At 36.0% G+C, this 12080-nt stretch overlaps 1 protein-coding gene across 1 annotated transcript in view; it reads right to left on the minus strand.

Moving 5' to 3' along the window:
- CSMD3 (CUB and Sushi multiple domains 3) overlaps window positions 1-12080 on the minus strand; it is a 1237422-nt gene that overhangs the window by 874154 nt on the left and 351188 nt on the right. The window lies entirely within an intron of this gene.

Below are 12080 nucleotides of genomic sequence, written 5' to 3' on the forward strand. Positions count from 1 at the left end.
AGTTGGGCAACTGCTCTTCAAGCAGGGCCCCCACAAGTGGCAGATCCAGAGAGACTGACTTTCATCCTCCAGGACGAGCAGGAGAGCAGGTATCTGCTTTGCTTGGAGACCCCAAATGGGGTTGTGCACCAGAGATAGAAGTGTTCAGTCACAGGCTGGTTGAGCACAGAGCACAGCCAGAGACCAGGGAGACATGGGTGACTGACTGATTATCTCTGAGGGTGCACTGAGGAGTGGGGCCCTGAGCTCTCAGCTCCTCTAGGCTGGAGATTGGGAGGTGGCCATTTTCATTCCTGTCCTCCAAAGTTCTCAGAAGTGTTCAGGGAACAAAAGCTCCTAAAGTGAACCCGAACAGATTACTTAGCCTGGTCCCTGGCAAGGGCGGTGTAATTCTGCCTCGCCCAAAGACATTTGAGTATCACTACAACAGGCCCTTCCTGCAGATCAGCAAGAACATCCAGCCAAGACCAAGCTCACCAATCAAGGAGAAGAGTAGAACTCAAGAGCTAGGGGAAAGCAATGCATTGAATTCATGGCTTTTTCCTCATGAGCCTTTAGTCTTGCAAAGTTAGATTTTTTTTTTTAATTTTATTTTTTTCTTATTCTATTTTTTTAACTTTTCCTCTTTCCTCCTTTAAAGTTTCTTAACTAGTTTATCTTCATAATACCATTCTTTAAAAAAGTCTTTTTAAATCTTCATTGTTATAGTCATATTTTATCCATTCATTATATTTAACCTTATTTTTTATACTTATAGGATTTTTTTTTCTAAAAAATTTTGGGACACAATTTCTTCTAATAGACCAAAATATACCCTAATCTAGCACGTGGCTTTGTTCTAGTCTCCAGACCAAGCACATTCCCTCCTCTTTTTATTTCTTTTTCCAACCAACTTATCAATTCCTCTTTTAGAATTTTTTTTAAATTTCTACATTTAGAGTCATATTCCATCCCTTCATCATGTTTACCCTTATTTTTGTATATATATGTTTTTCTTTCACTAAAATTTTGTGAGATAGTTTCTTCTAAGAAACCAAAAAAATCCAAAATCAAGTGGGTGGCTCTGTTCTATTCACCAGTCTATACGTATGTATGTATGTGTGTATGTCTATATATATATGTGTGTATATTTATATATATATATTCTTTTTTAATTTTAAATTTTTCATTTTTATATCTTTTTCCTTTTCTTCTCCCCCTTAGTTTTGGATCTCTTCTGATTTGGTTAGTGTACATTCTTCTGGGGTCTTTGCCACCCTTTCAGTAATTTATTCTCTCATTCATATATTCTTATTGGATAAAATCACAAGGCAGAAAAACGCACCACAAAAAAAAAAAAAAAAAGCAGTACTGACAACTAGGGACCTAATCCTTACGGACATTGGCAATATGTAAGAACTAGAGTTCAGAACGATGATTCTCAAGGTGCTAGTTAGGCTCAAAAAAGGCATGGAAGATGTTAAAGAAACCATTTCTGGAGAAATAAAATCCATTTCTGGAGAAATAAAAGAACTAAAATCTAACAAAGCTGAAATTTAAAAAAACTATTAATGAGGTTCAATTAAAAATGAAGGCTCTTACTGCTAGGATAAATGAGGCAGAAGAGAGAATTAGAGATATAGAAGACCAAATGATGGAGAATAAATGAGCTGAGCAAAAGAAGGCTCAGCTACAGGACAACAATGGGAAAGTTTGAGACATACGTGATACCATAAGACAAAACAATATTAGAATATTTGGGATTCCAGAAGAAGAAAGAGAGAGGGGCAGAAGGTATATTGGAGCAAATTATAGTAGAAAATTTCCCTAATATGGCAAAGGGAACAAGTATCAAAATCCAGGAGGCACAGAAAACCTCCCTCAAAATCAATAAAGAAAGGTCTATGTCCCATCATCTAATAGTAAAACTCACATGTCAGTGACAAAGAGAAAATCCTGAAAGCAGCTTGGGACAAGAAGTCTATAACATACAATGGTAGAAATATTGGATTGGCAGCAGACGTATCCACAGAGATCTAACAGGCCAGAAAGAACTGGCATGATATATTCAGAGCACAAAATGAGAAAAATATGCAGCCAAGACTACTATATCCCGCTAGGTTGTCATTGAAAATAGGAGACAGTAAAAAGCTACCAGTACAAAGAAAAACTAGAAGAATTTGCAAATACCAAACTATCCCTACAGGAAATATTGAAAGGGGCCCTCTAAGCAAAAAGAGAACCTGAAAGCGGTAGACCAGAAAGAAACAGAGACAATATAGAGTAACAGCCACCTTATAGCCAATAAAGTGACACTAAATTCATATATTTCAATAGTTACCCTGAATGTAAATGAGCTAAATGCCCCAATCAAAAGGCATAGGGTCTTATAATGGATAAAAAACAAGACCCATCAATATGCTGTTCCCAAGAAACTCATTTTAGACAAAGACACCTCCAGATTTAAATTGAGGGGGTGGAAAACAATTTACTATGGTAAAGGACATCAAAAAAGCTGGGGTGGCAATCCTTATATCAGATAAATTAGATTTTAAGCCTAAGACTAGAATAAAAGATAAGGAAAGACAGTATATCATACTTAAAGGGTCTATCCAACAAGAAGATCTAACAACTTTAAAGATCTATGCCCCTAACATGGGAGCAGCCAACTATATAAAGCAATTAGAAACAAAATCAAAGAAACACAGCAGCAAATAATACAATAATAGTAGGGGACTTTAACACCCCCTCAATGAAATGGATAGATATACAAGAAATGAATAATAGGAAATAAAGGCCTTAAATGTCACACTGGATCTGATGAACATCACAGATCGAACATTCCATCCCAAAGCAACAGAATAGACCATCTTCTCCAGTGTACATGAAAAATTCTCCAGAATAAATCACATCCTGGGTCAAAAATCAGGTCTTTGTTGGTACCAAAAGATTGGGGCATTCCCTGCATATTTTTGGACCACAATGGTCCAAAGCTAGGACTCAATCACAAGAGAAATGTAGGAAAGAACTCAAATACATGAAGACTAAATATCATCCTATTAAAGAATGAATGGCTCAACCAGGAAATTAAAGCAGAATTGGAAAAAATTCATGGAAACAACTGAAATGAAAACACAACTGTTCAAAATCTCTGGGACACAGCAAAGGTGGTCCTGGGAGGAAAATAAATAGTGATACAAGCCTTTCTTGAGAAACAAGACAGGTCTTAGGGACAAAATCTAACCCTACACCTAAAGGACCTGAAGAAAGAACAGCAAATAAAACCTAAACCCAGCAAGAGAAGAGAAATCATAAAAATCAGAGCAGAAATCAATGAAATAGAAACCAAAAGAACAGTATAACAGATCAATGGAACTAGGAGCTGGTTCTTTGCAGGAATTAATAAGGCCAGACTTATCAAAAAGAAAAGAGAAAGGACCCAAATTAATAAAATCATGAATGAAAGAGGAGAGATCACAACCAACACTAAAGAAATACAAACAAGTATAAGAACATATTATGAGCAACTATACGCCAGCAAATTTGACAATCTGGAAGAAATGGATTCATTCTAGAGACAGATAAACTACCAAAATTAAACCAGAAAGAAATAGAAAACCTGAACAGACCCATAACCACTAAGGAGACTGAAGCAGTCATCAAAAATCACCCAACAAGCAAGAGCCCAGGGCCAGATGGCTTCCCAGGAGAATTCTACCAAACATTTAAAGAAGAATTAATACCTATTCTCCTGAAACTGTTCCAAAAAATAGAAATGGAGGGAATACTTTCAAACTCATTTTCTGAGGCTAGCATTACCTTGATCCCAAAACCACACAAAGACCCCATCAAAAAAGGAGAATTACAGACCAATATCCTTGATGAAAACAGATGCAAATACTCTCACAAAATACAAGCCAATAGGATCCAACAGTATATTAAAAGAATTATTCACCATGACCAAGTGGGATGTATTCCTGGGTTGCAAGGGAGGTTCACCATCCACAAATCAATCTATGTGATACAATACACTAATAAAAGAAAGAACAAGAACTGTTTGATACTCTCAGTAGATGCTGAAAAAGCATTTTACAATGTACAGCATCCTTTCATGATCAAAACTCTTCAAAGTGTAGGGACAGAGGGTACATACTTCAATACATCAAAGCCATCTATGAAAAACCCACAGCAAATATCATACTCAATGGGAAAAAGCTGAGAGATTTTCCCCTAGGGTCAGGAACATGGCAGGGATGTTCACTATCACCACTACTATTCAGCACAGTACTAGAAGTCCCAGCCTTGGCCTATAGACAACAAAAAGAAAAAAAAAAATCCGAATTGGCAAAGAAGTCAAACTCTCACTTTTTGTAGATGATATGATATTTTATGTGGAAAACCCAAAGACTCCACACTTAAACCTCTAGAACTCATACAGGAATTCAATAAGGTGTCAGGATATAAAATCAATGCACAGAAATCAATTGCATTTGTATACACCAACAGCAAGACAGAAGAAAGAGAAATTAAGGAGTCAATCCCATTTTCAATTGCATCTAAAGTCATAGGATACCTAGGAATAAACCTAACCAAAGAGGCAAAGAATCTGTACTCAGAAAACTGTAAAATCTCATGAAAGAAATGGAGGAAGACACAAAAAAATGGAAAAACTTTCCATGCTCATAGATTGGAAGAACAAATACTGTGAAAATGTCTGTTACCTAAAGCAATCTACATGTTTAATGTAATCCCTATCAAAATACCATCCATTTTTTTCAAAGAAATGAAACCAATAATCCTAAAATGTATGTGAAACCAGAAAAGATCCCAAATAGCCAGAGGAATGTTGAAAAAGAAAGCGAAAGTCAGTGGCATCACTATTTTAGATTGTAACTCTATTACAAAGCTATCCTCATCAAGATAGTATGGTACTGGCACAAAAATAGACACACAGATCATTGGAGTAGAACAGAGAGCCCAGAAATAGACCCTCAACTCTATGGTCAAGTAATCTCCAACAAAGCAGGAAAGAATGTCCAATGGAAAAAAGACAGTCTCTTCAACAAACAGTGGTGGGAAAATTGGACAGCCACATGCAGAAAAATGAAACTGGACCATTTCCTTACACCACACACAAAAATAGACTCAAAATGGATGAAAGACCTCAATGTAAGAAAGGAATCTATCAAAATCCATGAGAAGAAAGGAATCCATTAAAATCCTTGAGGAGAACACAGGCAGCAACTTCTTTGACTTCAGCCACAGTAACTTCTTAGAAACAAAGATAAGGGAAGCAAGGCCAATAATGAAATATTGGGACCTCATCAAGATCAAAAAGGTTTGCACAGCAAAGGAAACAGTCAACAAAACCAAAGACAACTGACTGAATGGAGAAGATATTTGCTAACAATATATCAGAATAAGAGCTAATATTCAAAATCTATAAAGAACTTATCAAACTCAACAGCCACAGAACAAACAATCCAATCAAGAAATGGGCAGAGGACTCTCTATTCTGTTCCATTGATCTATGTGTCTGTTTTTGTGCCAGTACCATGCTGTCTTGATGATGACAGCTTTGTAGTAGAGCTTGAAGTCCGGAATTGTGATGCCACCAACGTTGGCTTTCTTTTTCAATATCCCTTTGGCTATTCGAGGTCTTTTCTGGTTCCATATAAATTTTAGAATTATTTGTTCCATTTCTTTGAAAAAGATGGATGGTACTTTGATAGGAATTGCATTAAATGTGTAGACTGCTTTAGGTAGCATAGACATTTTCACAATATTTATTCTTCCAATCCAGGAGCATGGAACATTTTTCCATTTCTTTGTGTCTTCCTCAATTTCTTTCATGAGTACTTTATAGTTTTCTGAGTATAGATTCTGTGTCTCTTTGGTTAGGTTTATTCCTAGGTATCTTATGGTTTTGGATGCAATTGTAAATGGGATTGACTCCTTAATATCTCTTTCTTCTGTCTTGCTGTTGGTGTAGAGAAATGCAACTGATTTCTGTGCATTGATTTTATATCCTGACACTTTACTGAATTCCTGTATAAGTTCTAGCAGTTTTGGAGTGGAGTCCAGCAATTGCACTATTGGGTATTTACCCTAAAGATACAAATGTAGTGATCCAAAGGGACACATGCACCCGAATGTTTATAGCAGCAATGTCCACAATAGCCAAACTATGGAAAGAACCTAGATGTCCATCAACAGATGAATGGATCAAGAAGATGTGGTATATATACACAATGGAATACTATGCAGCCATCAAAAGAAATGAAATCTTGCCATTTGCAACAACATGGATGGAACTAGAGCGTATCATGCTTAGCGAAATAAGTCAAGCAGACAAAGACAACTATCATATGATCTCCCTGATATGAGGAAGTGGTGATGCAACATGGAGGCTTAAGTGGGTAAAAGAAGAATAAATGAAACAAGATGGGATTGGGAGGGAGACAAACCATAAGTGACTCTTAATCTCACAAAACAAACTGAGGGTTGCCGGGGGGAGGGGTTTTGGGAGAAGGGGGTGGGATTATGGACATTGGGGAGGGTATGTGCTTTGGTGAGTGCTGTGAAGTGTGTAAACCTGGTGATTCACAGACCTGTACCCCTGGGGATAAAAATATATGTTTATAAAAAATACAAAATTTAAAAAAAAAAATAAATAAATAAATTAGGAACATTAAAAAAAAAAAAGAAATGGGCAGAGGATATGAACAGACATTTCTGCAAAATAGATATCCATATGGCCAAGAGACACACGAAAATGTGCTCCACATCACTCGGCATCAGGGAAATACAAATCAAACCCACAATGAGATGCCACATCACACCACTCAGAATGGCTAAAATTAACAAGTCAGGAAAAGACAGATGCTGGCAAGGATGTGGAGAAAGGGGAGCCTTCCTATTCTGTTGGTGGGAATGTAATCTGGTACAGCCACTCTGGAAAACAGTATGGAGGTTCCTCAAAAAGTTGAAAATAGATCTACCCCACCACCCAGCAATCACACTACTGGGCATTTACCCTAAGGATACACATGTAGTGATCTGAAGGGGCATGTGCACCCAAATGTTTAGAGCAGCAATGTCCACAATATCCAAACTACAGAAAGAACCTAGATGTGCATCAACCGATGAATGGATAAAGAAGAAGTGGTGTATATATATACAATGGAATACTATGCAGCCATCAAAAGAAATGAAATCTTGCCATTTGCAATGATGTGGATGTAACTAGAAGGTATTATGCTGAGTGAAATAAGTCAATCAGAGAAAGAGAATTATCACATGATCTCCATGATATGAGGAATTTGAGAGGCAGAGTGAGGGTTTTGGGGTAGGGATGGACAAAATGAAACAAGATATGATCAGGAGGGAGACAAATCATAAGAGACTTTTAATCTCACAAAACAAACTGAGGGTTGCTGGGTGGAGAGAGTGTTTGGAGAGTGGTTGGGTTATGGATATTGCAGAGGATATATGATATGGTGAGTGCTGTGAAGTGTGTAAGTCTAATAATTCAGAGACCTCTACCCCTGGGGCAAATAATACATTATATGTTAATAAAAATAAATAATAAAAAATCAAAATATTAAGCCAAACAAAGAACAAAAACCAAAAGTGAAAAAATAATCTTTTGGCTTTATTTCCTCCTTTAGTCCTATTTCTTTGTTCACCTTTGCTTGCAAAAGTCCATGAAAGACTTATTTGTACTAATTGCGTGTAATTTCTCTTCTCTAAAAAGCTCTTAAAACCACATCAGTAAAATAGTCAACTACAAAACTCCTTTCATCACAGTAATCAATAACCTCCATATTATGAAATCCAGCAATTACTTTTGGAACTCATCTTATTAGCAGATCATCAAATTTGACACAATTGATCAGTTACTTCTTCCTATGTTTTCTTCATTTGGCTTCCAGAGAACCACACTTTCCTGGTATTCCTCCTATCTCATCAACATTCCTTTTTGAACACTTTCACTTGTTCTTCCTAGTTTTCCTGACTTTTGGAGCGTCCCAGAACTCAGTTTTTAGCCTTTTATTTTCTTTTGCTTTTTTTTTCTTTTAATTTAACAATAACGTCCAATTCTAAACTTCCAAATTTAGTTCTCCACCCCACACCTTTAACTCTGAACTAATACCTTTGTATATTCAACTGCCTCCTTGAAATCGTCACCAAAGTACTTACTAGCTATCTCAAACTTAACATGTTCAGAGTTCAGTTTCATTTAATCTTTCCATAAGTGTAATCAAAAGTCTTCCCAATATCAATGGATATTTCATCCTGTCAGGTCTTCAGAAACCTTAGAGCGAGCCTTACTTCTTAGAGCTATTGTTGCCTCTTCTTTTTCTTGAACTTCACATCTTATCAGGAAATTCACTTAACTTTATCTTGAAAGTCTGTAAAATTTCATCATCTCCACTGCTATTTCATAATCCTAACAATTAAATTATCTTACCTAACTTACTGCACATAATGTCTATCTTTCTCCTTTTCCTTTCTATAATTTACTACCCACAAAGAAGCCAGAGTGATCCTTCAAAATTAAGTTTGGTCACTATTGTGCTCAAAACCCTTTAATGACTCCCCATTTCACTTAGACTAAAAGCCAAATATGGGTCTTGAGTTGGGCTCCATTAATTATTATTTTTTTCTACCGCTTTCTCGCATGCAACTTTTTTGCAGCCACATGACCTAGTAGCTATTCCTTTAACAGAAAGAGCTCCACTCTGGATTATGTATTTTGCTTTAAATGCATTTCTCTCAGGAAAGTTTATTGCTGAGATTTCTGGTTGGGTAATGCCCTTCCTTTAAGACTTTGCTCAAATCTCAACTTCTCATTTAGGTAACCTCCATCATACCACAATTGCTTTACTTACCTCTCCTAAACCTACCTCACCTTTTCTTTCTTACCATTCTCTGGACAGAATGTGTCATTAACTTATTTATATTGTTTATTGTCTCTTTTTCCCTGATAGAGCATACATTTATGCAAAAGCAAGCCCCTCCATTACTTTAATTGCTGATGCCCTAAGAACAATGTCTGCCATGCAGTAGATATCCAATAAATAATTCCTGAATGATCACAGAATGAATGGAATTCTAGAAAGAAACAAAAGATTAAGTTTGAAAACAATTTTAAAGAGTATCTAATCCAACTCTCCAACCCAAACTTTCTAAGTAAGGTAATATCTAATTACTTTCCACCTCATTGCCCCTATTGTAGCACCTAGGCAGGTAATGCCAAATGCTATTTTAGTGTTGAGAGAAGTCTTGAACGTTTCAGAGGAAATAATTGCATCTACCAACAAACAGTCAAAGCTGAAACTGGAACTTGATTTTCTTTGTGCTATGTCGTTTTTCATTTCATTGCAATGCAATCAGTTGACATTGACTAGGCCTCATAAACTTTTATCATCCAGTAATAATTGACTGGATTCACTGCACTCCTGTTGGATCACACAGCGGTGCTGCTGACTATTGTTTAACAAACTAGAACTTACTGATTTACAATACACAGCTTGCAAGAAAGGCACTGGCAGGTAGTACTCTCTGGGCTGCACGATTATTGGGCTGGCTTGGTCATGTTGCCAAAGTTAAACACAGGCTATGCAAGGCTTGCCTCACTGCCTGAACTTCAGGAAAAAAAATTAAAGTACAGTAGCCAATACCAAGTCCCCAGTCCTTGAGTGAGGGACCTGAAGTCAAAAGAACCATTTATAATTTTTATGAAAAGAATATGCGTGTCTCCCTTACTCATATTCTCCTTTGAATTCCATTATGAGTTGAAAACATTATATGAGCAATGCATAGGATGAACCAATGAATACCACCTGAAACATATGTTCTCATTTTCATGACCATAAATTAAAAAGACATGAGAACATTAAATGGTTTAAAGGAATTAGAGGGCCAGGATTAGACTTAAATTTTTAATTACTCACAGATCATTTTATACATCAATTCCATACCTAATACAATGAAAACAAATCCTGTTTTGTCACAGTGAAGTGGCTATACACAGTATTATTAATTTACTGACACTATGTATCTTCAAACTAGCATTTATGGAAATATAGTTTGGGTGTTTGTGTAACTTTCTAGAAAATTTCTAAATGAACTTATTGTTATTATTTTATCTATATCTATATCTATATCTATATCTAGGATTCTGACAAGTCACCTAAACATTTACTGTTTTGTAGTCTGGACTCCTGGAACCAAACTGAGAGTTAGAGAAGAGAGGGAGATGGGGAGATGGGGTAACTGGGTGATGAGTATTAAGGAGGGCACATGTGGTGATCAGTATTGGATGTTATACACAATTAATGAATCATTGAACACTACATCAAAAAGTAATGGTGTACTATTATGCTGGCTAATTGAACATAATAATAATAAAAAATAAAAATAAATAAAAAATAAATAACAGTAAAACAATAAATTCTCAGTTACTGTTTTCTTCCTAACAAAGAGGGAAAAAAGTAAAGTGTCCCAGTGTCATTTAATTAGAAAATTCAGAAAAGAGCAATTTGTGGATCTGATGCTATTATTGGACAAGCTACATTGTTCTAGAAACTCAGAAACAAAAATAGATGTTCATATAGAAATGTACAAATCCTTACTAAGAATGCACAATCTGAAAAGAGAATGACTACATGAACATAAATAGGATATTATGATCCCCAAAATAAATGTGTTCGTTTCTAGACAAATTTGCTGGTTTCCAGAGCTCAGTGGAAACGAAGAAATGTTTTCTTGAATTTCCTTCTTTATATCTAGTAATCAAATATTTGGGGAGTTTAAAAACTCAGATTTTTAATGGAATCAGTTGCATACTAAAAGATAGTACAATTATTGGAAAATTCCTGGCATTATCATCTACCTTGATATGACTCCAATATTTATCACTGTACAAGTAGCAATTTCTAAAACAAGAGTTTTTGAATTTGCTAACATTTTAAACCTAGATTCTGCTGGGTCTCATTGCACTCGGGCAAGAAATTATCATGGGAAGTGTTAATGTTATGTAACTCTGAGTATTGACAGCCTGAGGGTAGAAGAGAAAACAAGCAAACAAAAAAAGTGGGTATGGCTAGTGTGTAACTTTTGTCTTACCTTCAAAGGAATATATTAGGATGACAGACCCACATGGTGCTTTTGCTAAATCCCAGATAACTATAAATATATATATGTATACACATATATATATTTATTTAAACATTTACTTAGTGTCCTTTCAGCAGCAACCCACGATATTTTCTCTTCTTTCCTCACACTTTCCTTCTCTGGTCTGTGTGACACTTTATTCCTCCTGCATCTCTAAATGCACTTCCTCTGTGCCCTTTGCAGGATAATCCTGCTAAGCCTGGGCTTTATATCCTGCTGTTGGTGCTCAGACTCAGTCCTAGTTCTCTCGCTCCTTCTCACTCCTCTAGCTAGCCAATATTATTGATGCTTATTTGTTCAATTACCTTAGGTATCAACTACATCCTATCAGTTATGTTTTGATGCAGAACTCCTGAGTCATATAGACAGACATAGTTGTCTACAGATGGCTGTAATGGATCATCTCAAAGTAACCTTAAGCTAAATAGATATTAAACAATAATTCTTAATATTCGTAGCATTCTCACTCCAAATTTGACCTTCCTTCAACAATTCCAAATCAGTGATTATCTCTACTGGTTTACCAATGTGGCAAGTCAGGAAATGATGTTTTATTTTAACACTACCTTCTTTTTACTCCTCAACCCCCTAAAGTCCTTTTCATTATGCCTCCTTAAATACCTTTTAACTTATTCTACTTTATTCTACTGCTTTATCTCCATCAATATCATTCTAATCCAGGCTACCATGATTTCTTCCTGGGTATAGCAATCACTTCTTCCTATAGCTAATTGAGCCTCACTTCAAATCAATCTTTGCACTTAGTAAGAATAATCATTTGAAAATTCACACCTCTTCATGTAATTGTATTTGATAAAACCCTTTAATATAGTCCCTCTGTTCTTGTCAAATCCTTTACATGGCTTAAAATGCCCATTCCAGTCTAGTGTTTACCAACTGCCTTACTATCAGTCTCA

Source organism: Mustela putorius, unplaced genomic scaffold (assembly GCF_011764305.1).
Source record: "Mustela putorius furo isolate JIRA1106 unplaced genomic scaffold, ASM1176430v1.1 tig00000228_pilon_pilon_pilon, whole genome shotgun sequence".
Lineage (NCBI taxonomy): Eukaryota > Metazoa > Chordata > Mammalia > Carnivora > Mustelidae > Mustela > Mustela putorius.